General features: G+C 42.1%; 1 long non-coding RNA gene across 1 annotated transcript; it reads left to right on the top strand.

Moving 5' to 3' along the window:
* The first annotated feature begins 6479 nt into the window (after positions 1–6479).
* On the top strand, positions 6480–21739 carry LOC149873157 (uncharacterized). Its single transcript, XR_016439845.1, has 5 exons — positions 6480–6554; positions 6661–6697; positions 11026–11263; positions 13940–14083; positions 19024–21739. It is a non-coding gene; the product is annotated as an uncharacterized LOC149873157 (long non-coding RNA).
* The last annotated feature ends 1787 nt before the right edge of the window (positions 21740–23526 follow it).

Raw genomic sequence — 23526 nt, 5'->3', positions numbered from 1 at the left:
TGACCGATGTCGCAGGGCAGGGACCAACGGTACACACAGCAGGGGGTCCTTGCTTTGCAGGGGCCCAGGGCAAATTGCCCCAGTTGCACCCTCCCTCCCCACCCCCGGCTGCTCTGTCTGCAAAATGCTGATAAATAGCGCTTCCCTGCTTCAAGGGAGGATTGTGAGGTGCTCAGGTATCACTGTGGTAGTGACCAGCTAAGTACCATAGCTAGACCAGATGCTGGTAGGCTAAAAAGTAGGGGTCAGATCAGTGTTACTGATCAGTGGGTTACTGAGAATACTTGGAAGACCAGTTATCAAAAAGACTTGAGTCAGGAAGGTGTTCTTCCTTTCTGAATGTCACACTTGGTCAGTTATGATAACTTGTACTGTGTTGCACTTAGGTAACCTAGTCATTGACTGAGGCACTTTGTGATAGGTGCTGTACAATCATAGAATAAAAACACAACTGCTGTCGCAAAAAGTGTAATGCAAGGTAGGAGGGGGAAGGCGAAGACGTGAACACAGTGAAACACGGTTGTTTGACCTGATAGACAATGGTCACAAAATGGGTGCAGAGGAGAGCCACGCGCGTGATAATAGGTCAGGAAAACAGACCTTATGAAGAGAGGCTGAGAGCCATGGGACTCTTCAGCCTGGAAAAGCGCAGGCTCAGGGGGAACCTGGTGGTCACCTATAAATTTATCAGGGGTGCTCACCAGGATCTGGGGGAACATCTGTTCACCAGAGCACCCCAAGGCATGGCAAGGTTGAACGGTCACAAACTCCTCCATGACCGTTTCAGGCTGTACATAAGGAGGAACTTCTTTACTATCCGAGCCCCCAAGGTTTGGAATAGACTGCCGCTGGAGGTGGTTCAAGCACCTACTTTGAACTCCTTCAAGAGACATTTGGATGTTTATCTTGCTGGGATCCTATGATCCCTGCTGACTTCCTGCCCCTTGGGCAGGGGGGCTGGACTCAATGATCTTCCAAGGTCCTTTCTAGCCCTAATTCTATGAAATCTATGAAAGCCAACTGTGATGGGTGGAAATACAATTTACTCCTCTTACAGCAATAACCAGGACTTCAAGGCTGGAAGAAGACGATCCTGATTTAAATGTAATTTTTATGTGGCAAGCCAATTTTTGGTCATGTAAAAAATGCAAAGGAATGGAATAAATTAGGAAAGGACTAAGGCATTGAAGTTTTCCTTGCAGAGTTCACCACATAAGTCAAAGCTTCAATCTTTGCTTATCTATTACATCGACCTATTTTAATTGTGGACTTCAGTGATTCATTTAGGCTGTCCAATTCAGTAATCTGGAAACCAAAGTCTTGATCCAAAGCTGTTGGAAGTCATCCATTGATTTCAGTGGGCTAGGTTCAGTGCATGAGAGAGGGAATGCTAAGAAACTTGCACTTGAGGTCTGAAGTAGTTTGGGAATATTCAGAGTACCCTAATGCTGTTCTGCTAGCACTCCAGCTTAAAAGAAGGAGTAGTATTAAGCCTTCATAATTTTTGGCAAAAAATTACGAGTCACACAGTTTGTATATGGATCTAGATTTTGGGGAAAGAAATGGGTTTATGTTGTTTACATATAGAATCTTTGTTTAGTCCATTATAGACACTGGGCCAGTCATGAAATGTGGACTATTCACCTAATAAAGACCGGGGGTATTGTGGGAAATCTTCTCATTATTTGGAAATGTTACAGATAACATTGTCTTAACATATCCTCCTTTTTTTGTGAAGACACCTACACCTACACCTCTCCAGTTTTAAGAGAGAAGGGGGTAGGACTTGACAATATAACTTTAATTGTCAAGGTGTAATGCCACTTGAATACACCTTCAGTTGGTGGCTATTGTAGCAGTGGTTTCTTATTGTGAACACTTATCCTTGGGGACAGCACTGAGATTTTCCACCTTGTTTATATGGAATCCTGAACTGACAGGTAAAATATGTTTGTCATTGGTGACACAACCTGAAATTGAACTGGAGGCCTTGTTCCATAGTCCAATCAATATCATAGCTATCACTCTCATAAATCATTTGTTATTTACTGATCTAGTGTATGCAGAATGCACACCCCAGATCAGTTCTCTTTGCATGAGGATCATGGGTATGACCTGGACATGGGGGTCAGGGTTCAGAAACTGAGGGATGACAATACTGTAAGTCCACAAGCCAAGCCAAGGATCAGAATTCTGGTATCAGTCAAAGTCTGATGGATTGTGCCAGGGGACAAACAAGCCCATGTTCAAGGCCAAACCAGAAGTCAGGAGCCAGAGAATCCAATGTGCAGGATAGGGTAGGCAGGAGCAAAGTACTGGAGTCCAAGACAGGGACAAGGCTGGAGGCAGGGCAGAAGGGACTGAGCTAGAGGCAAGACAGGAGCAAGGCAGGGGCTCAATATGGGAATGAGGCAAGGCTGGAGGCGGGGCAGAAGGATGTAAGGCAGAAGCATGATGGGAGTTTCAGATGGATGGTCCAAGACAGATGCAGCCGTACAGGACTCCTGCAAGGAGGTCCACAGCAGGGATAACTGGGAGCATGGTTGCAGGGACAAGGCCCTGCAGGAACTGGGAGAGCTTCACTGCCCTCCCATCAGGGCCTTGTGGTTTCCAGTGCTCCTCCCAGGCCACCTGTTAGGAACCTCATGGGAGGGCCCAGGCTGAGCTGGAGTAGGTATGTGGCTAGCTTCCTGGAAGTGCCACAGCCCCATTCTCTGCCTGCAGGCACCCTGGGCTAGGCTTTGAATCCCAGGTTTTCTGACAGTGAGAATCAGGATGCAGAAATTGCACTTGGCTAGGAGAGCTGAGGTTGATTCAAGCCTCTTTTGGCTATATGAACTCAGAAAATATCCTGACTGACCTGGGATTTGTGTCAGAACCTTGATATCGTTTATTCAAACTTTGTGTCCTTAGTGTTGTATGCCAGGTACAGAAGAGGAACTTCTGCATCCTGATTCTCACTAACAGCCTAGAGCTGCACTTTAGACAAGAACTTGCTAAAATCTTTTTTTTCTTTCTCACTTTAACAGCTGGGACTTAATTAAGTTTCATCTGAATGGATATAATGGAAAATGAACAAAATAAAACCAATGGATAAACACACAAAGAAAATCCATATATTGTAAACACAAAGATTTTAGACAATATTTTCACAAAAGAGCTTTAATTTTTACACTTGTGTAGCAAAAGGCACAGTCCATCTCAGTCAGGGTACATATGTGGGACCCAGCAAATAATGGTTTGCTTACCTCTGCATCTTAAAGAAATGTATTTTAGTAGTAAAATTCACAGGAAGTCTGATTCACTAGTGCTTAGAAGCCAAGGATTTTAATAGCACTGTAGCAATGCAGCAGGGTGCCTAAGGCACATGGGCAGTAGTGACTCCCAGTATCTACTGCTCCACCCATCTGATTGCAATTGTGAATGTGCAGTTGCCAGTAGCAGCTATTTTTTTTTTCTCCTTTCTCACCAAGTCAGTGCCCCTGTTGTACCACCCTAGTGATGCCCTCAATTTTAAAACAGTTTACAGAACATCTGAAAAAAGATGTTTTTCCCTTTGTTGGAGAAGGGCTTACTCAGTTTTAAACTATGGCAAGACTTTATTTGGCTTGGAGCAGGAACTGGACTCTTTACTTACAGCTCATCAATTGTTGGGCTTTATAAGCATTAATTTCTATGCCACTCAATTTTGAATAGTGGTGATAGATTGTAAATATCCAATATACAATCTTGTTGGTACCCTTGGATTGATATGGGAAGTAATTTGGGGTGTCTTGCTTGAGATGGCTTAGATGTATATGGTTTTCAATACACATTGAGCACCTACTTTCTGAAAATCAGGCCTTTTAAGGTGATTTAAGTTGGGCATCCTATTAAATACTCACTTGTGAAACTGTAGACAAGAAGGTTATCCAAACTTTTCGATTATGACATACCCTGAGGGATCAGCCTTTCATGAGATAGCAGGTATATTGTGGTTTAGTTTGGGCCAGGAATGCTGTTAGAGTAGTCCAAGTATTCTAACACTCCTGGTACTAGTTTGTGATGAAATAAGAAAGTGCAATGAGAATGAAAATGATCTTTGTTTAAATTGGTCAAACTTTTGTGAACCTCAAAAAAACTTTTGGTTAAATTTTGTATTAGAGACCACTGAAATTGTATTTCCTCTGAGACAATTTTCCCAACCGTATTTAATTTTATACTATCAAAATGCTTCTGGACTGGATGATTTGTGATTCCCAGAAAATTGTTCCAGTAGAAATTTCCAGTGGGGACTGTAAAGAAAAAGAAAATCCTAAGAACTAATGTGTCAGAGGATGGTTATATTTCACAATCTAAATAAAAAGATTTATAACTTTTCCTAAGGTCAAGCAGTGAAACAGTAAAGGGCGTGAGAGATGAACAGCCTACTGGGACCAAACATTGGATTTTAATTATTAGGACACATCCTCTGCTGATGTAATTCAGCATATCTCCCTGGTAGTCAGTGTAGAAGATGTAATCACTAACACTGTGTTCACTTACATTAGGTTGAAGATTGAACCATTATTACTGAACGGGTTATTAGATAGTATGATCAAATTGTATTCAGGCTTGGTTGTACTTTAATGATGCTGGTTTCTCTTTAGGTTCCACTCTGTGGTTATCTCCTCAGCCACTTGTTCTCTTCCTTTCTCTTTTCTCGTCAGGAGGTTTTAACTCTGGCTCTGTTGCTGAGTTCACTGATTATCTTCTGTTAAACTAAACCCTGGAGGACAGTAAATATATTAATTAGGATTTATACTCTTTAAAAGTCCAGCTCCCATAATGTCCCTTGTTTATTAATAATTTGGTATTTATTTACCCTAACATGACATTGATTTCAAAGGAATTAAATATTTATGTGAATTCTGTAATTAACTTCTGAGGTACTTTGTAATCCATTATCTACTGAATAGACTTTTAAAATAAGACATCCCAGAAACATCAAATGAAGATCCTGCTGAGGCTACTGTGTAGGATTCAAAGACTTATGAAATGGAATACACTTTTCAGTCAATTAAAACTGTAAAGGAGCTGCTGGATCTTAGTGCATCAGGCTATAGGATGAAACACCCCATTGATATCTGCTCCAGGAATAACAAAAGGGAATATCAGCATTCCAGGTTTCTCTAAGATGCCGATCAAATGACACTGCATTTGTAAAACTGGGTACTTGTACATCACTTGCATGAGCAGCAATAACAGCCAGATCCAAAAAACCAAAAAAATATTTAGTTGCATAATTCCTATTGAGATCAATGGCTATTTAGGAGGCCTGCATAGGAACTGTGTTCCTAATATCTTTTTGTATCTGGTCTTTACTCTTTATTCAGACCAAATATCAATGGGAAGTTTTTTCTAACACGAAGTGTAGAACTAACGCTGGCAGCTAACTGAGTGGGAGTGATTACTGTTATTATCAACACACTTAATAGATAGGAATGAGGTTCTGTACCTCAAAAAGCTTATAGTATAAATACAACCCTTTTTGTTTTTGAAAGCTGTTCTAAAAAGGGGAGTGCTCAACTGTTGTCTGTATCAACAGGGGGCAGGACAAGAAGTTATGGACATAAATTACAATAAGGAAAATCTAAACATTAGAAAGCATTTTCTAACTATAAGACTGTTTTAGTACTGGAATAGATTACCTAGTGAGTTGTGGAATCTCCATCATTGGATGTTTTTAAGCATAGGTCAGATAAATATTTGACTGAGATGGTTTAGACAGGGCAGTTTTTAGCCTGAGCTGCAGAGTTGGCTTAGGTGAGCTCTTGGGGTCCCTTAGCTCTATTTTTTATGATTCAAATAAATGAGTTTTAATGACAGCCTTTTGGAAAGATTTATTGAGGAAAGTTTAGCATCTAGGAAAGACTGCTGAAGAAGAGGTGCATACATTAGAGAGAGAAACATTTGCATGCAAAATAAGGTATTTATTTTGCTCAGAAAAGGATGAAATCAAACTTTCCATGAATTCTAGTGCATTCTAAACCTTTATAAAACTGCTCTTCAGAAGCATTGCTAACAAACACCAAGAATATAGGTCAGGGATAGTTTATCTGATCCCAGAAAATGAGCAGCTTAGTCAAAGGTGGGGCAGGAACCCCATCTCTCTTTTTAATTTACTGGCGTAATTTTAACAGTGTGCCCCTGAAACTCTTTTCAGGATGTCACTGGAAGAGGTGGCCTTCATGTTGAAGCCTGAGAAAGCATGCCAAGCGTATGATTTTAGGAAATAAATGTTCTTTCCAAACATGCTGTAAACTTGCTTTGAAGTCAAGGAACTGGTAAAAAGAAACTTTTGATTGATCTGGTTTTTTTGCCTTCAGAAAGTCAAACATAAGTGCCCCCGAGGGCTTGAAAAAAAAAGGGAAGCAGGAAGTGCATTTGAAATTTTACCTCTTTCATTACACATTTCTGAACTACTTTTTGCATGCTCATTTCCATCTCATTCCCCAGAACTCTCCCTGAGCTCCAAGCTATTTCATATCAGCACCAGTGCCTGAGTTTTGACAGTAAACTACGTTCAGGCTAAGGTGCTGCTTCTCGATAGATTCCTTCTTTGCCTCAAAAATCTTTGTTCCTTCCCATTCAGATTATACCATATTTTAACAAACTTCTTCTTTTCCTCCCTGGGCCTAGGCAGTGACAGTGCCTGCATCTGCCTGCATAACCTGAGGTGAGCTAAATGGTGTTTTTGATGTTTTGGATATTTGCTGATAGTTGTGCATAAGAGTAGCTCCTGAAGCTTAAGAATAGGGTAGACCAGTGATTCACAGCCTTGGGATGCTGTGAGAGCCTTTAAAGGGAGCAATATTAGCACTGCTGGGTATGCAAACACATGTGATTCACAAGATAAATTGAGAGATTTCAAATAGGAATCCATAGTGTCAGAAACATTCTCACCTGTTGGGGTCTTTCTGAGCTCTTTGCCACTGGTGAATTGCACTATTATTTTTCTGTAGTCAAAAAATAAGTGAAAGCTAAGACCGGGCTTCTTTCAACAGGTGATTTCAGTCTAGCACAGGGATTTTGTGGGTACATCCCCATGAGTATGCACTTGTGGTTTGAGGCACCACAAATTCATCTGTGGTGCTGAAAGCCACATGTACCAGATGTGCATGCATTTGCTATGCTCCTAGTTTGCAGCACAGTGGGTTTTTTTGACACTGGGAGATCTTGGTGGAAAAAAAACCACATGCCCCAGAAAAACAGCATGGCTCATGTGGCTGCAGTGTGTGTGGCTGTCGGCCAGGCTCTGCACACCTGGATTGCTGCTGCTGCAGCCCTGGGAGGCCCCTAGATCCCAGGTAAGGCTGCTGGCCTAGATGCTGGCCCCAGCCTTTCCTACCCCACCTGGAGCAATATGCCATGCACCAGAGCGCATGTGCGGAGGTGTGCCCTGGGACAACTAGCAGCGGCACAGATTTGTTGTCCCTGTGGAAATTCATGTTTCTGCTTCTGGGGATGTACCCCTTGAGCATTTATACACATGCTCTGGTGGTGGTGGGGAGGCACTTTAATTAGAATGGCTCCAAGAGCTGCTTTAGTTAAAGCACCCAGAGCATCACATGTATCAGCGCCTGCGCATTGAGAAATGGCAGGAAGGGGCGTTTTAACTATTCATTTATTTCAGTTTCAGTTATTTCATCTATGCATGCCTGCCTCTGTTGAAATAGGAATTCTACCAGTGCACCTCTTCTGTTTAAACCAAGCATTCGTGAGCCTAATTCTCCACTCTCATTCTTTCAGTGGCTTTTATATGTTCACTGAAATGAATAGCATTACAGTAATGTAATAGTCAGGCTCCATGTATTTTGTAGAAAGTATGATTTTCTGGAACAGAAACAGCTTCATATAAATGTTTTTGCCAAATCATGGTGTTTTCTTACCTGAGCTAGTTCAAGCTACTCCACATCTAGCCTTGCACTGGAATAACAAAAGGTTTGAATTAAATTATAATAATAAAAGGTTTGAATTAAAACTGATATAGTGAATGGTGTGTAAAGACTGATATAGTGAATTCAAATTCAGTGTAAAGATGGCTTGAGTGAATGCAAACACTCAATGGAAGAAAATTAAAAGGGAAGGCAAAAAGGGAAAAGGTCAGGAAAAAAGCTAAATGAAACTAAATGATTTTTTGTTTGAAAAGTGTTGATTTGAAACTAAACACTTTTTTTGTTATTTTTGCAAAAGTTTTTTGAAGGTCATGAAAATTTTTCATATAAATTTTCATTTGTTTTCAAGAGCCATTTTCCATCCCCCTTCAGCTAGCTCAGATCCAGAATTTTAGTTCAGGCTCATACTTATTTAAGAAAAGAAGATAAACTCTGATGATGCTTCCTGTAAATTTCTGCCTGGAGATAAGATTTCGTGGAACTATCCACTGCACAACTTCTGAGAAACTGTGTGGGCGTAAAGGGGGGAAGCAACAAGCTTTCCTGTTAACCATTGAGGCCTGTTTCAACATGGTTCTGAAATTCTCTGACAGCAACAGCAAATGAACACCTATTCCTGGGAAATAAACCAGAGGGAATATTGTGTGTGGCAATAAGTTTGCTGTGCTCCTGACTAGGACTTTTGAACAGTCAGCATAGAAATGAAGTCTGAAGAATCCCTTCACTAGACTATGAGGACCTCGAGCCTGCCTAGATACAAGGTTTTTTAGTTATTTTTACCTTAATTCTAACACTGTGTTCCCTGATGTTTAAGACACGAGACTTTGATTAGCTAGAAGGAGGCATAGTTCTTAGGATGAAAGGAAATCAGCTTTTCTTTCAACTAAATTTGAGCATTTTGCATCAACTGAACATGTGTGTTCTCAAGGGAACGTAGCATACATAGTCAGTTGATGCATGAATGACTCGTGCAAGGTTAGATGATGCCAGGTTCAGAATTTAACAGGAAAAAACAAAATGAGGTTTATGATAGGAAAAAAAACCCTAAATAAATGGGGGGGAATAAATGGGCAGCTGGGGGGGGCATGGCAACGGTAAGTTGGGGAGCTCCCGCAAATGTCACCAGCACAGGGATGGTGGGGAGTGGCGAGTGCTGACCAAGGGTTGGTGATTCTCTGCAGCTACCACCGCCAGTGGTAGCAATGGCCAGTGGGGATTGAGGAATGCCTGCAGACACTGCCTGCAGTGTCAGTAGTGGGGTGGCAAGCGGAGACTTTTTGTAGGGGGGTGCACCACTACTCTCAGAAGGTGCATGTGCACCTGTGTGCACCCCCTATGCACCACCCCTGAGCTGATGCAAAGTGCTCAAATTCTATAGTTAAACTAGAGAATAAAGTTGCTGCTTGGTGATTAAGAGGTAGGAGAGGATCCTAAGTATCCAATTTTCCATTCTTTTTATTTCCAACATTCCCACTGAAGCCCCTGGGGTGTTGAGGGGCTTTAGCTTTTTTCCTGACTTTTTCCCTTTTTGCCTTCCCTTTTAATTTTCTTCCATTGAGTGTTTGCATTCACTCAAGCCATCTTTACACTGAATTTGAATTCACTATATCAGTCTTTACACACCATTCACTATATCAAGTTTAATTCAAACCTTTTGTTATTCCAGTGCAAGGCTAGATGCGGAGTAGCTTGAACTAGCTCAGGTAAGAAAACACCATGATACAAGGGAAGCACCACTGGATCCTAAAGGCAAGCTCCTTGAGACAGTATTTCTACAGTCTAGCAAAATGGTGCCCTGATCTCTAACTAGACCCCTGCTGTAATATATTGTATTGCAATATAACATCTAACTGCTATTGCAGCTATGATGTATAGATCAGTTAGAAACAGAAACGGATCTTTCCTAGTAAATTGTATCCCCACCATTAATTAATTAATTAATGTATTTATTCTGTCATAAACCTCATTTTGATTTTTCCTATTAAATTCTGAAACGGACATTATCTAACCTTTTGTTGGAACTTATTGAGACTGAAAAAGGCTTTCAGTTAGAAAAAAGCTGTGACTTCTGCAGGATCACAGGATTCAGAGGACCAAGGGAAAGTTGCAGAATTTAGTTTTTACCCCCACCTCTTTTGTTTTATTTTTGACTTGCTTCCAACCCTGCCCCCCGCCCCAGGATTTTTCTCTCTCTCATTGTTTTCACTGGTGCCTGCAAGCTTTTCTCAGAATTGCACTATTTTACGTTCTCCTGTCTTTATTGCTTGAGTCTGGAATCTCGTTCTCCCCCCTAGTTATTTTAGCTAGTCCTTCCCATCAGCATTTGTGTTTATCTGGGTTAGTTCCTCTCCTAGCAACATTTGAAAGGCCCCTTCACTCTGTGCTTATCTGATCCCTCCTCTAGCTTTACCTTATTCTATGCTGTTTTTCCTATTCATTTGCAATTCTGCCACTCCATTTTTTTTAGCTGTCTTCCAGTTTTATTCACTAATTGCCTCCCCTATTTCCACAAAAAGTCTTTTTCTCTCCCTTTTATTTTCAGGTCCAGGATCCAGACCCGTGTTCTTTCCTGCCCAGAGCAGGGGGGCTGGACCTAATGATCTCACAAGGTCCCTTAAACATCTGTTAATCTGTGCATATGAATCCCCACACTTGAAGAAGTGTTTGGATTCAGAGTGCTACTGCAATTAACTGTAAAGGACCCAGCTTTACCATTCAGAGCTAAGCTTCACTGGCATGCGAGGGTGGCTGTCTGGGCCTAGCTGTAATACAGTTTTGTTAATGTATTGTTCTTTTTGTACTTTTTATATAGATCTGCTTACAGACTTGGCAACAAAATGCCCTGAGCACAAAACTGTACTGTCTAAGTATGTAGATATGGTAATTGCTAAAGCAACTCTATCATTTTTAGTGAACCGGTAAGTAGACAGGCACGTGAAACATTCATAAAGGTACTGTCATTTTATAACTAGCTGCTGCCTTTGAGCTACATGTACTCAGACAAATCCTTCTGGCAGTGATTCTATGCTTTTTTTTGTTTTGTTTTCATGGAGACATGACCCTGAGGCATATGTGAATACCTGAGTGTCTGTACTTTATGTATTCCTAGTGAACAGAAAAGACAGTAGAATGGTGCTAAAGAAAATGAAGAATACTCAAGGCCATGAAATACGTCTCGTCCCTGCCTTGAAGTAATCTTGAAAACTTGACAGACGTTCTGATCATTGTTTTCCCTCATTGAATGAATAAAAGTCCTGGGAACTTTCCAAGGTAGTTGCGTTCTGATATTTGAACAGATATTATGCGCTAGATCCCCAGGTGTACCATGGCAGCACTCATGAGGGAAGGTGAGTTTTTGCCATCTACGCTATCTTAGAAACAGCTGAGGTTGGTTTGGCTTCTGGCCTAGCCTAGAAAATTCACAGGGTTGCTGTAATTTATACCATGAGAAGGTGTCCCCAGCCCGTTCTCCAAGGCTAGGTACAGACATTACTCTTTTACTGGTATAAGTGACTGGAAACTGGTCTATACCTATAATAGAACAGAAGCTTGGTGCACAGATTGGTTTAAAAATGATGGAACCTGGTCTAAGAATTGCCCCCACCAAAGGGCAAATGTGTATTCTATTCACTACCAATCTAAACTATGCCGTTAACAGAAAACTGCAGAACTTAGACTGATTCCATCTTCGGCTTTTTGAATGTTTGTATTTAGCCCAGGGGTAGGCAATTATTTTGGGTGGAAGGCCCCTTACTGAGTTTTGGCAAGCCATCGAGAGCCGCATGACAGGCAGCCAGGGGCAGATAAATATTAAGTTTCTAAATTTTTGGGGGCCCCTGTGGGCTGGATAGAATGGCCTGGTAGCCACCCCTGATCTAGTCCAAAGAACAAAACTCTGAAAGCTACCTCCACAGGCCCTCTGTATTAGGTAGAGGAAAGCCTAGAGTTGACTATTTTGCGGTAGAAGAAAGCTCTTTTATGCAACAGAGATCTCCACCTGCCTTATTAGGGCTATTTTCTATTCCTTCTGTGCTACAGGACCTGGCTTAATATTTTCATTTGCACCAGAAAGCAGATGTTTTGGGGGTTTATCTTTGCCCTGAAATCCATATAACAAAAGGTATAAGAGATGCCTGTGTAATGTCTCTTACATAGTTCTAGTAGCTCCTGCAGCCTGGGAACACAACTTGCGTGTATGTTTAACACCTAGCATTTTAGTACTTTTGAAGCATTGTACAAACAATTTAACTGTGGTCAGAATACCCCTGGGAGGTATATTAAGTGGGATCAGACTCTAAATCAGCAGGGGCAGTTAAAGAGAGAGCGGGGGGGTGGGGGGATTACATTAATATAACATAACCATTACCATACCAAAATATACGATGTGGCCTTAAGAACCTGACTTGCCATAAAAGTGCTTCTTGCAAGAAATTACAAATTTTCTGTTGTGACATGCTTCCTGTGTGCTTGACCGTGCAAACTTCTTTTCCTACTATATTATCTATAGTGCTCTAGTAGAAGATTAGTTACTATTAGCTTGGTCCATGCTTGCTGCTGACTGTCACGTGCCTATATGAAAAAAATACCGTCTTCATAAACTGGTATGCATCCAAACACCATTGCAGTCACCTGGGTAACTACAGTGGCAGTTAAATATCGGAATATGTACTGTCTCTTGGGAACAAAGGCTTGCAGGGTGCTGATGATATTTGGCAAGTCTTGGTTCACATTCACTTTACTGCATGTTATGAGCACTCAGAGCTTTGCAGAATTATGCCCCTACGAACAGCTGCTTGCCATATAGGGCCAGTCTCAGGGAAAATGGCACCCTGGGTGAACTTGTATTTTGGCACCTGTTCTTTGAGTGTAAGTACTAGCAAAAGTTTCAGAGATAAAGCTGTAATGGCAAAAGTTTTTTATAATTTACTTAAAAAATACAAAAGAGGAATGACCCAAAATTCAATTCAATTGAATTGGCTCAGGCATGCTGATTGCTGCCTATTCCACCCTGTCCAGCAGGTAGCGGCACCTCCTCCTCATCACTGAGCCCAGCAGCTGACCAAATTCCACCCCCTTACCGCAGTCAGCAGCACTGCTGTAAGCGTAGGTAGAGGCAGGCTGGCAGGGGCACAGGCGGAAGTCGTGTGGGAAGGTGGAGCAGCATGGTATGCCAGGCAGGCACGGTGTACAAGGCAGGTGGACTGGAGCAGGCACCACCCTATCCACATGTGCCCAGCCTGGCTCTTCCTGAGCAGTGGCTGGGGGTGTGTGGATGTGTGTGTGGGGTGGACTGGGCTGGGCATCGCTCCTCCTGCTTGGGGTGGGGATTGGCCAGGGTGGGGCAGGGGGAGAGTGTTGCTGCAAGTGCAGGCTGCTCACATGCATGTGTGTATGGTGCCCCTGGCCACAGCACTCTGGGCAGCTGCTCACATCACCAACTTGTCAGGCCAGCCCTATGGCCATCGCTCTTGGAGTACTTCTTCCTGGAATGCTCAGACCCTTGATTTCCTTTAACTGCAAGGACATTCAATTCAGAGCATTTACCCCAAACCAAACCAAACAGGAGAAAACCAGCTGTGGTATTTATTTGCAAAACCTTAATACAGGCTCCTGTTCAGCTTCCTGTCACGCAATGATATCTTGAGCTAGGTTGTTCACCAACTGGAGATGCAAAATAACAAGGCTTTTATTACACTGCCTGCAATTACACAAACCAAAACGCCCTAAACACTTTCTCCAAAGGTTTTTTTCCCCCCTATAAATAATAAATTCTGAACAGAGCAATAAAAATGATAATTAAGTAAGTTCAGGACAGTAAGTTCAGATGCAGTGTAATTGCTCTGAAGCACATTTAAATGAATTATATCTTAATCTAGGTAAGTTTTATAGCAGAAAAGTGATTAGGAATTTTATTATCTGTAACTCTTCTAGCTGCATGGTAGAGCCTACTGATAATATGTATAAACAGTTTTTAACATATACTCTACTAATCTGTTTGTTCCCTCTTATTTTCCCTTTGCTAGTTTATCTCCCTGTGCTTTCTGATTTTTGCGTACATCTGCATCTGGGGAAACAGGATGCACTTGCCACTTACGATTCTGCAGCTGAAGAAGACATAGTGCCTTCCTCCAAATCTTCCATCAGAGCGGAGGGACCAGGTTGCCTAGGTAGGTGAGGAGTTTGGACAGCACTTGTTAATCCTTTTTATACTTGCTTTCTTAATAATTATGTGCACATATCAAATGCTAATTTGAAAATATAGCTGTGGCCAGAGGCAGAGCAGCGTAGCTCTGTGCCTGGGGCAGCTGCATGTTACCAAGGCAGTGCCAGCTCCTGCCATCATGATTGTTGTGGTATGATGAGCCACTGCTGCAGCAGCAGCTGCTTTTGCACCCCCACAAAGGCAGCACTTGGTGCTGCTGCCCCAGTTGTTGCCTTCCCTCCCCCAGTTAAATGACTGGCTATAGTAGTTTCAAATAGAGAGCCTAGTGTGCTGAGCTAGGATGTAAAGGAAGAAGGACAACCTGTTTGCTACACAAGGTTCTTTGGGTAAATCTGATATCTTTTATTAGACCAACTCAAATAGTTGGAAAATTTCTTTTTTGCAAGCTTTTGCGTACAAATACCCTTCATCAGGCTGAAGAAGCAACTGTAGTTGGTCTGTGCTCTTCCTGTATGCTTCTTCAGCCTGATGAAGGGGTTTTGTACCTGAAAACTTGCAAAAAAGAATTTTTCCAACTATTTGAGTTGGTCTAATAAAAGATATCAGATTTACCCAAAGAACCTGGTCTGCTTATGTCCTTAGACCAACATGGCTACAACCTATACCCCTGAAATCTGTTTGCTATATACATTTGCTTTCTTTAAAGAAAGTAGGTTCCTGTGCAGAGTTATTTTTCACAGTCTCTCTTCCATGGGGCGAAATTTTGATCTTTGTGGAGTCTACAGGGACTGAGACTTATTACCCTATGGATCCATAGACTGGATGGATCTGTGAAGTCAGGGGCCACATGTATAGACATTTCCCTTTAATATTTTTATTTCCTGCTGTCACTGCAAGTTCTGTTGAAACCACGATAGTATTAGCTAGGTTCTAGTATAGTAGCAGCAAAGCAGGACTATCAAGAGTTTGCATTGCTGCCAGTTCTAGAGACTGGAAAGATTTTTGGCGGGTTGTTGTTTTAGTGCTACAGAAGTTGGTCAGTCCCTACTCTTTTCTTTCTTGTCTCCCAAACTACACAGAGCTCAGGTGTAGGAAAGACATTATAGCACCAAGCGGTGGTAGTCAGGTGATGATGCCAGGGAGTTGACAGCCCTTTCTTATGTACATAGATAGATCTGCTTTCAGAGCGATTCCTTGGTAATATAGTTAGAGATGCTGCCCGTATCCGTATCTGTATTGATATATATGCACACATGCATATGTATGCATATTATGTGTATGTGTGTGTGTATACACACACACATAATATGCATACATATGCATGTCTGTACAGATATTGATGTCTGTACAGATACTGATATATATGCACACACACACACACAATATATATATATTAAGTACTCTTGGAGTACTTCTTCCTGGAATGCTCAGACCCTTGATTTCCTTTAACTGCAAGGACATTTCAATTCAGAGCATTTACCCCAAACCAAACCAAACAGGAGAAAACCAGCTGTGGTATTTATTTGCATTTATATATATTTTAGATGTGTGTGTGTGTGTGTGTGTGTGTGTGTGTACACACACACACATGCACACACACACGTATAATATGCATACATATGCATGTGTGCATATATGTCAATACTGATACAGGTACAGGCAGCATCTGTAGCTATATTACCAAGGGAATCACTCTGAAAGCAGATCTATCTATGTATGTGTATATATTATTGTATTATATATATATATATGTATATGTATAATTGGACACACTAGGAGAGGAGACAGGCTTCCTAAAAAGGGACTGGAAATAGGGGGAGGTATATGGAACTTCTAAGAAGAAGTGTTTTGGGGAGGAAAGTGGGGCTAAAGTGCGTATTGGGTTCCTTTATTCTGAAAAGAAGTATGGAATTGAAGAACCCAGGATAGAAAGAGCCTATGGTATTGAGGGACCTAAGCTTGTTTAACACATTGCTCTTGCCCTTTGGAAATGTAAGGGTAATGAAATACTGGAAGGGTAGAACTAAGTGTGCCCTGGCTTGGAGGCACAGATCACAGCAAGCCCTGGAGTGGCATTTGGCAGGTGGTGCTGGGTGGGAATGAAAGTCTGTGATGTTCTTCTGAACCCTGTAGAGAACGGTTGGGTGATAAGTATTCTCATGTGTCCCTTGAATAGATATGTTTGCCCATTGTGAGACTATACTTCTGTCAAAAATATCACTTAAGGATATGATCAGCTTAATATATCTTGCTGATGCCCTGATAATGGCAAAATAAAAAATACCAAGCTATCTTCTTTATACTTAGAAAGAATTAGGTATAATTAGGTGGGGGGGAGGGGGCGTGTAATTCAGGCAGAATCTATAAAGTTTAGTTCAATTTGCCCGCCTTGTGAACTGGAGTGGGGTAGGGAAGAAAGAGAAATAATTTCCACACTTCATTGTAGTGACTCTGTATGACACTAATGACACCGGAATCAATTTTTTCTCTGCTTTTCAGAGGCAGCTCTACTCTTTCCTACTTAACCATTTGGTTCTATTAAGCACTGAAATTCAACACCAAACTCGAGTTGGCAGTGTAAAATGCTGAATAAGCTCGTCAGAATAGACATGGTTTTCAGGAAAGGTGCAGCTTGAAGCTGACTTCGCATTTGCAGGTCATAGGTCAGGCCAAGAGCAGATGAGGTTGGAGAACGTTTGATGTTTTCAGTGTGCTGTTGTTGGAACAGTGTTTATCTGGTGTCATCCCTTCCAGAAATGGAGGCCCACAAACAACAAGGGAATCCTGTGACAGATTAATAGGGAACTTATGTGGAATGTCAAATATCATGTGAGACCTAGTTTAGATAGCACTGGTTCCTACCAGATCACTTCAGATGCGCAAAGGTAAGTTATCTCCATCTTCTTATCAACAGGACACTTTTAATTTATCAACACAAACAACTGGCCTGCAGCATTTAGTCCAGCAACCTCTCTCTAACCACAGTACACCTACTACTAGAGACAGAGTAATTATGTACAAATAACAGAGCCCTCAGTAAAGAAAACAGTGCACAATATATATAAAATCTATAAACATATGAGTGCTAGAATAATCTAATCTACTAACTGTGGAAGAATTCATTAAAACTCTGCATGCAAGCTAATCAATTGCTTAACTTTCAGAGAGGCCATGCACCCACAATTCCTTTTGATCCCATGGAAATTCAGAGATGCCTCTGTAGCTGATACTCAGAGCCCTTCATTGTCAACTGCAGGCCCCCTCACTGTAAAATGTTTATACAGTATGCAGAGAATTCTTGCAGGACTTCAGCTTCCTTGTGACTCTGCCATTAAGATTAAGAATAAAGTTTTCAAATGGTGGTTAACTCCAAAACACTGTGGATTTGGATGAGAAAAGTACAAATAAATATTGAGCTGGTTTGTTGGAGTTATGCTAACTCCACCAAGGGTCCTGGGTACTGATTCAGAGGAGGCAGCAAAATAGCAACCCCAGGGGAGCCTGTGCTGCTGCTGCCAGACCCTGTTCTGGGAGAGCTTGTACTGAGGCTGCAGAAACTTCAGTACAAGTGCTCACTCCTTCTTGCCCCCCCTTCCTTCCATTGCTCAAAGTGCAAAAATTTAAAATCCTACCTCTGGTGCTGAGCACTTGCAAACTCCCTAAGTTTTTAAATGGCAGTTTTAGCTAACAAGCACTTCAGGACTAGGGACAGAAATTACACATAAACTGGTTCAAGTGATCAGAAACTGGCTTAAAACTGTAACAGAACAGAAGTTCAGTGCCACATACACCAGTTTCAAAAAGGCCAAAACCAGTTTACAATAAATCTGGTTGGATGTAGTATCAGACTTCACTGATTGAGGTCAAACTGGTTTATGGAACTTCTGTCCCAGACCCCTTCCTGGTTCAAGTTAAACCAGAGTCCCCCAGCATCCCAGCATGCTTCGCAGCCCTTGGCTGTGCTGTGCTGTGTGCTCCAGGGAAGCAAGGCTGGGCCCACCCCTCTGCTTTCTAGCTGAAGCAGCGGTGAGGGTGTGGCCAGACACTGCCCCTGCTAAGGGGGATTTATTCCCCCCTCCCTCCCCTGCCCCAGCAGCACGGACCCCAGCTGATGTCTGCCAGGCAGGGGTGCAGCAGCCCCTGTCAGACATTTTTCCGCACTTGAGTGGCCAGCCCCAGCAGCAGCCTTAAGCAAACAGGGGACAGAGCTGGGTTTAATTCCCCTCTTCCCCTCCCCTTGTTCCACAGGCATGGACCTGAGCCAGGGTCCCCACCACCTCACTGCTGTAGTGGGAGGGGTGGAGGCATGGCCAGATGCCAGCCAGCATGGCCCCCTGAGGTGAAGGGGGCAGGAAGGGGTAGTTTATTCCTCTCTCCCTCCTCTTTCCCCCTGGCAAACCCCAGCTGGGTCTGCCTGGCTGGAGGTAAGCAGCAGTAGCAGCAGGTGGGGGCTGGCAGACCCCAGCTGTGGTCCCCTGTGGGGAAAGAGGACACAGGGGGGAATAAACCCCCTCCCTGCTCCCTCTGCCTCAGGGGCTTTCGCCACCCCTGGCCCTGCCACTGCATTGCTAACAGTCGCAAAGGTGCTTGATCTGTGGGCATGGCAAAAGGAGTGATTTTCATATAACAGTAATCTACTGAGGTATTTGATGGCTCATTTATACCTATCTTTGAAAAGTTTTTATAAAAGAGGCAAACATTATTCTTTTTCTATAGGCAGGAGTGTGGGACCTGAAAAACAGAGAGGGGATGTGATCACCTGGGTGAAGCTGACATCCATGTGAGAGATGGTAGAGCCATGTGCCAACTGGATTTACAGATACTTTTGATCTCCTCCTTGCCCCAGTTATTAATTCATCCCTATGTGAAAATATTAAGAACCACCACAATCTTCTAAAAAAATGAATTTAACCTGCCAGTGAAATCTTTTTTTTTCTCCCTCAGATGTGTGATTTTCTTCCCACATATCGATTGCACATGCCATTGGTAAGAAAAGTATTGCTGTACAACTAATCACTCTAATGTCTTTTGTTTCTGTCTATTATTCAGCATCTGGCTACTGCTAAGGTTGTGAGGGAAGGCTGGAAAGCTTTCGTTAATAGCTCTTCCACGTGTTTCCTCAGTATTTTTCCAAAGCAGCTTAGTAGCGTGTGGTGAGCTCTCAATTCCTAATGCCAGTGGCTAAAAATGTGTGTCAGGATCTTGTTAGTCACATTACTTTGCCTGGCTGCATCATCTGTGACTGCTCCCTATAATTCCTTGAGAGACTAATGCAAAATGATATTACCAGCATTGCTGTTTTCATAAGACATATTAACTAAAATACAGTGTGGGAAACAGGCCTCCAGGCTCCTACTCCAGTTAACAAAGAAGCTTCATTCTTGAGTACTGAGTTTAGCAAAAATAGATTGATAGAATTTAGTTATGTCTGCGCAGTCAAATGAAGGTGCATCAGTGGCAGGATTAGGCATACTCACCCTAATTTAACCTAGCTAGCCTGGATAATGAGCAGTGAAAAGATGGCTGCATAGACTTCAGTGTGGATTAGCCACCTGGGGCTTGGACAGCTTGGACTAAAATCTACACAGTCACCTCTCCACTGCTATTGTCACCTGTGCTACTTAGGCTCACTTCTACTGCCTTTAATCTCTATGCTATCTTCACCCCTTTATGCTGTGCTAACATGACCTTTGGCTGTGTGCATTTCTTGTACTGGAAGGTGAATTTAATGACTGTCTCCTGGGCCTAAAAATCCAACCCTGCTATTAGCATCACAAAAGAGTTTGTAGGCAGATTTATTGTCATTATAATTCTTGCGGATGCTGACACGTTCATGAATTCAGATCTCTCCAGGTGCTCTTGTGTAGCCTTTGTTTTTTGGCCTTCAAAACAGAGCCACCACACCTCATAACTTTCCTTGACCCACCACATGTGGGGACCCGCAGAACGAAAGCTTACCAGTATACTGAACAAGACTGTTGTGAGAGTACAATGAAGAGAAAGTCTGTTCCCAGAGGAATCTAGTGATAATGGTGCTGGAATGGAGTCTTTAGCCACAATATTTGCTGCTTTTGAAGAAATAACAGATAGGGATAGAAGAGGTCACCGACTGCACCTGGCCTTTCAGCTTATCTGTTCTTCCATATGTTCTCCTCTGTGTTTGCTCTGAAGAATTCACTTTGTACTGGTAGGAAGGCGGGATGGAGAAGCGAGGAGGAATTGTTATTTTCTTTAATGCTTCATTTCCTCAAATGAATAGGAGATGAGCACCTTTACATGAACCCACTCAGAGAGATTCCTTCAGTATACCTTAGGCATGGAAGGCAAAGTTGGATTTAGCTTTAAATCAAAATTAGAGAAATTTGGGAATGTGGAAATGAGCTGGCTTGAGAGAAGGTTTTCAGCAGGTAGATTTAGTGTTGTTTTGGCTGTTACTTTGCTATAAAACAACAATACTGCCAGAAAATATAGACTTGGGCAAACATTTGTATCACAAACTTGGCAGCACATCTTTTGCAAAACACTTTTTTGAAGATGTGCTCACAAAACTCTCCAAACTACTCGAGTGGTCCCAGAGCTCAGTGTCATAGTATCAAGAGCTTCACAGTGTGCCCTGGAATGGGAAGCGGTTGACTTTGTTTTGTGTCCTTGCAAAAGTACTTGGCAGAGTGGCTTCTCTGTCAAGCCTTGTCGAGAAACTGGAAGTGCTGCTTCTCCTTCTTGATGCTTTTGTGACATTTGTTACCTGGAAAGCTAGATTTTTGGGATTCTTCTCAGTGATTAAACAATACTTCTCTTGACTTGAGCACTGCTTCTATGACTAGGGGCAGAATTTGGCTAGGTCTTATGATTTATGTAACTTAAAAAAACTCCTTTGCTTGCATAAAACATTTTGTACAGACTTGACTTCAGGGGCAATCCCTTTTGACCTTCTTATAATCTGTATAACAAGCTTTGTTGCTTTTGTTGGCTCCAGTTCCAACTGACTACAGCTGGGACCTGGTAGGGCCAAGTCATTATCTGTTACCAACAGTTACATCAATCCAAACAAAGCATCAAAAGTACCTCCTGCCTTACCTCCGTATGCTTCACAATGCAGCTCCAACCAGTCATTCAACAAGACAAACTTCTTCAGAGAGGCAAACAACTGCTTCCTCTATAACCCAGCAAGTCTGTGTATGTTTGGAGGCATAAATATTGACTTATAACACTTCTCCTGTATTCTTTTGTTTTCATTTTAAGCAGTACTTGATCTTGCAAATTCCTGAGTATAATAATACACTATGTTTAACTACTTGTCTACATACTCGATACCTTGAAGGACTGATCCCGTAGAGCATGCTTTCTGTTGTGACAGTATTTTTTTTTATGACAGCCTGGGGCAGAAAAATTGTGCTATGCTGATGGGCTAGTGGTTGTTTGATATTTAACTGATAAAAACTCATATTAGTCTATACTATATAAGCTGTAACCCACTGCATGTTTCAGTGGGCGTTCTAGGCAGTATAATTCTATATATATAAAGGACTTAGTATGTCTGTCTGTCTGTCTGTCTGTAATGCCCTTGGAGCACTCTGATTGGTTGTCATGGCAGCCAAACATAATGCTTCCTGAAACAATCAATCAGAGTGCTCTGCATAGACAGACACAGAGACAGATGGCCGGATGTAGAGTGGGGGGGGTGGGGTGTTGTGGGGCTGGACAAAACGAGGACACTCTTGGATGTCTCAAGCTTGGAGGCGGTGGTGGGTCAGGGTGGTGGTGGAGGGGGATGGAGGGAATGGTGGGGACAAAGTGGGATGGTGGAGTGCTGCCATGATGGCGGGGATGAAGTCCCCCTCCTGGTCATTCTTGATGGGCAATTTGCTAGTATCTTTATAACAGTGGTCCTCAACCATGGTGCCACAGCACTGTGTGGTGCTCTGAGATCCTTTTATGAGTGGCTCAGGGTAGCACCTTTATATGTACAAGCACCTACACAAGAGGCACAAGATAAATTGAGAGATTTCAAATAAAAATCCATAGTGTGAAAACCATTCTAATGTGCTGTGGTCTTTCGGAGTTCTTTGCAAGAAGAAGAAGCAGAAGAATTGCTCTCTTTTTCCATAGTCAAAAAATGAGTGTAAACTAAGAGCTGGCAATTTCTGAAGGGGGACCTTGAGTCTGACACGGGGTTGCTTGTGTCTACAAATGGTGAGAACCACTGCTCTGGCTGAAGGACAAGTAATTGTGACCACTGCTGCAGGCTTGCTCCTTATGCATCTATATACTGTTCTGAGGAAGTCTCTACCAGTGCTAGGAATCTCGAATGGAGCTGGCCAAAAAATTCCATTCAAACAATAAAGTTTTGTAAGAGACTTTTTTTTTTAAATTTGGTTTTGATTTGAAGTTGACTGAAATGTATGACAAACTGAACATTCCCTGAGCCCTGCAATTTCCTGGTGAAATTGATGTCTGAAGCAGCTGCCGGTGTCTCCAGTCTGGAACAAACTCTCCAGAATATTGGAAAGATTCCTGGCAAACCTGCCTTCAATATGGAAAAAAAAGGTCCATCTCTGAGTTGATTGAATAGAAAGGGCTTAATGGACCAGCACTTTTATGTTTTTGGCGGGGGGGTTAAGGGGAGGGGAGGAGGGAGCTGATGCACTATGCTCTGAAGTAGAGAGTCACAAATATGCATGATCATCACTAACTTCTTTTCCAAAGCAGTATAATCAACAGTAATTTGAAGTGTTGGGTTTGAAATAGGAAGTCTCTGTTTAAACAGCATCTTGACATGATTTTTGTATAGCTTATAATTGTTAAAGTAGTGGTATGTTCATATTTATTAAATGGCAAAACAATTAGATTTATGCATGTGGGTAATTAACCAGTAGAACAAGCTACCAAGGGAAACAGTGGTTTGCTGTCTCTTTATATCTGAAGATCAGAACTGGATGCTTTTTGTAAGACATATTTGGTGAAATACAAGCTAGGCTTATAAAGGAGTGATTGGGTGAAATTTAATGGCATGTGGTACACAATAGATCAGACTAGAGGAACTAGTGGTCCCTTCTGATCTTAAAACCTTGAATATTGATTGCTAGTGACTACTTCAATATGAGGTTGTAATGAAAGAGGAATGACCAAATCTGCTTGCAAATGCCTAGAGGAGATTAGATTTGTGACTTCCTGTAATGTGCTGTTAGTTTATCTTGTTAAGTGAAGATGGGGCTATAATTGCCTTGAGTCTTTAGACTTGCTTGTGTTTATAATTTGAAACATGATGTTGCACAAGCATCTTTATTTTCTATGGATCCATGTAATATTGTGATCTGAGTCAAAGAAAAATAACTTTTCTAATGTCCCTAATGTACCTCACAAGAAGCAGTCTCTTCAGTGGTGTGTCTCTTGGATTTCATTTTTCTACTTGCCTGTTGTCATACAATCCTTTGTGAACTCCAGTAA

The sequence above is a fragment of the Crocodylus siamensis genome, chromosome 1, assembly GCF_052110815.1.
Source record: "Crocodylus siamensis isolate JL-2025a chromosome 1, ASM5211081v1, whole genome shotgun sequence".
NCBI lineage: Eukaryota > Metazoa > Chordata > Crocodylia > Crocodylidae > Crocodylus > Crocodylus siamensis.
Note: the sequence above shows the minus strand (reverse complement) of the source record. Positions and strands in the feature narration are given on the sequence as shown.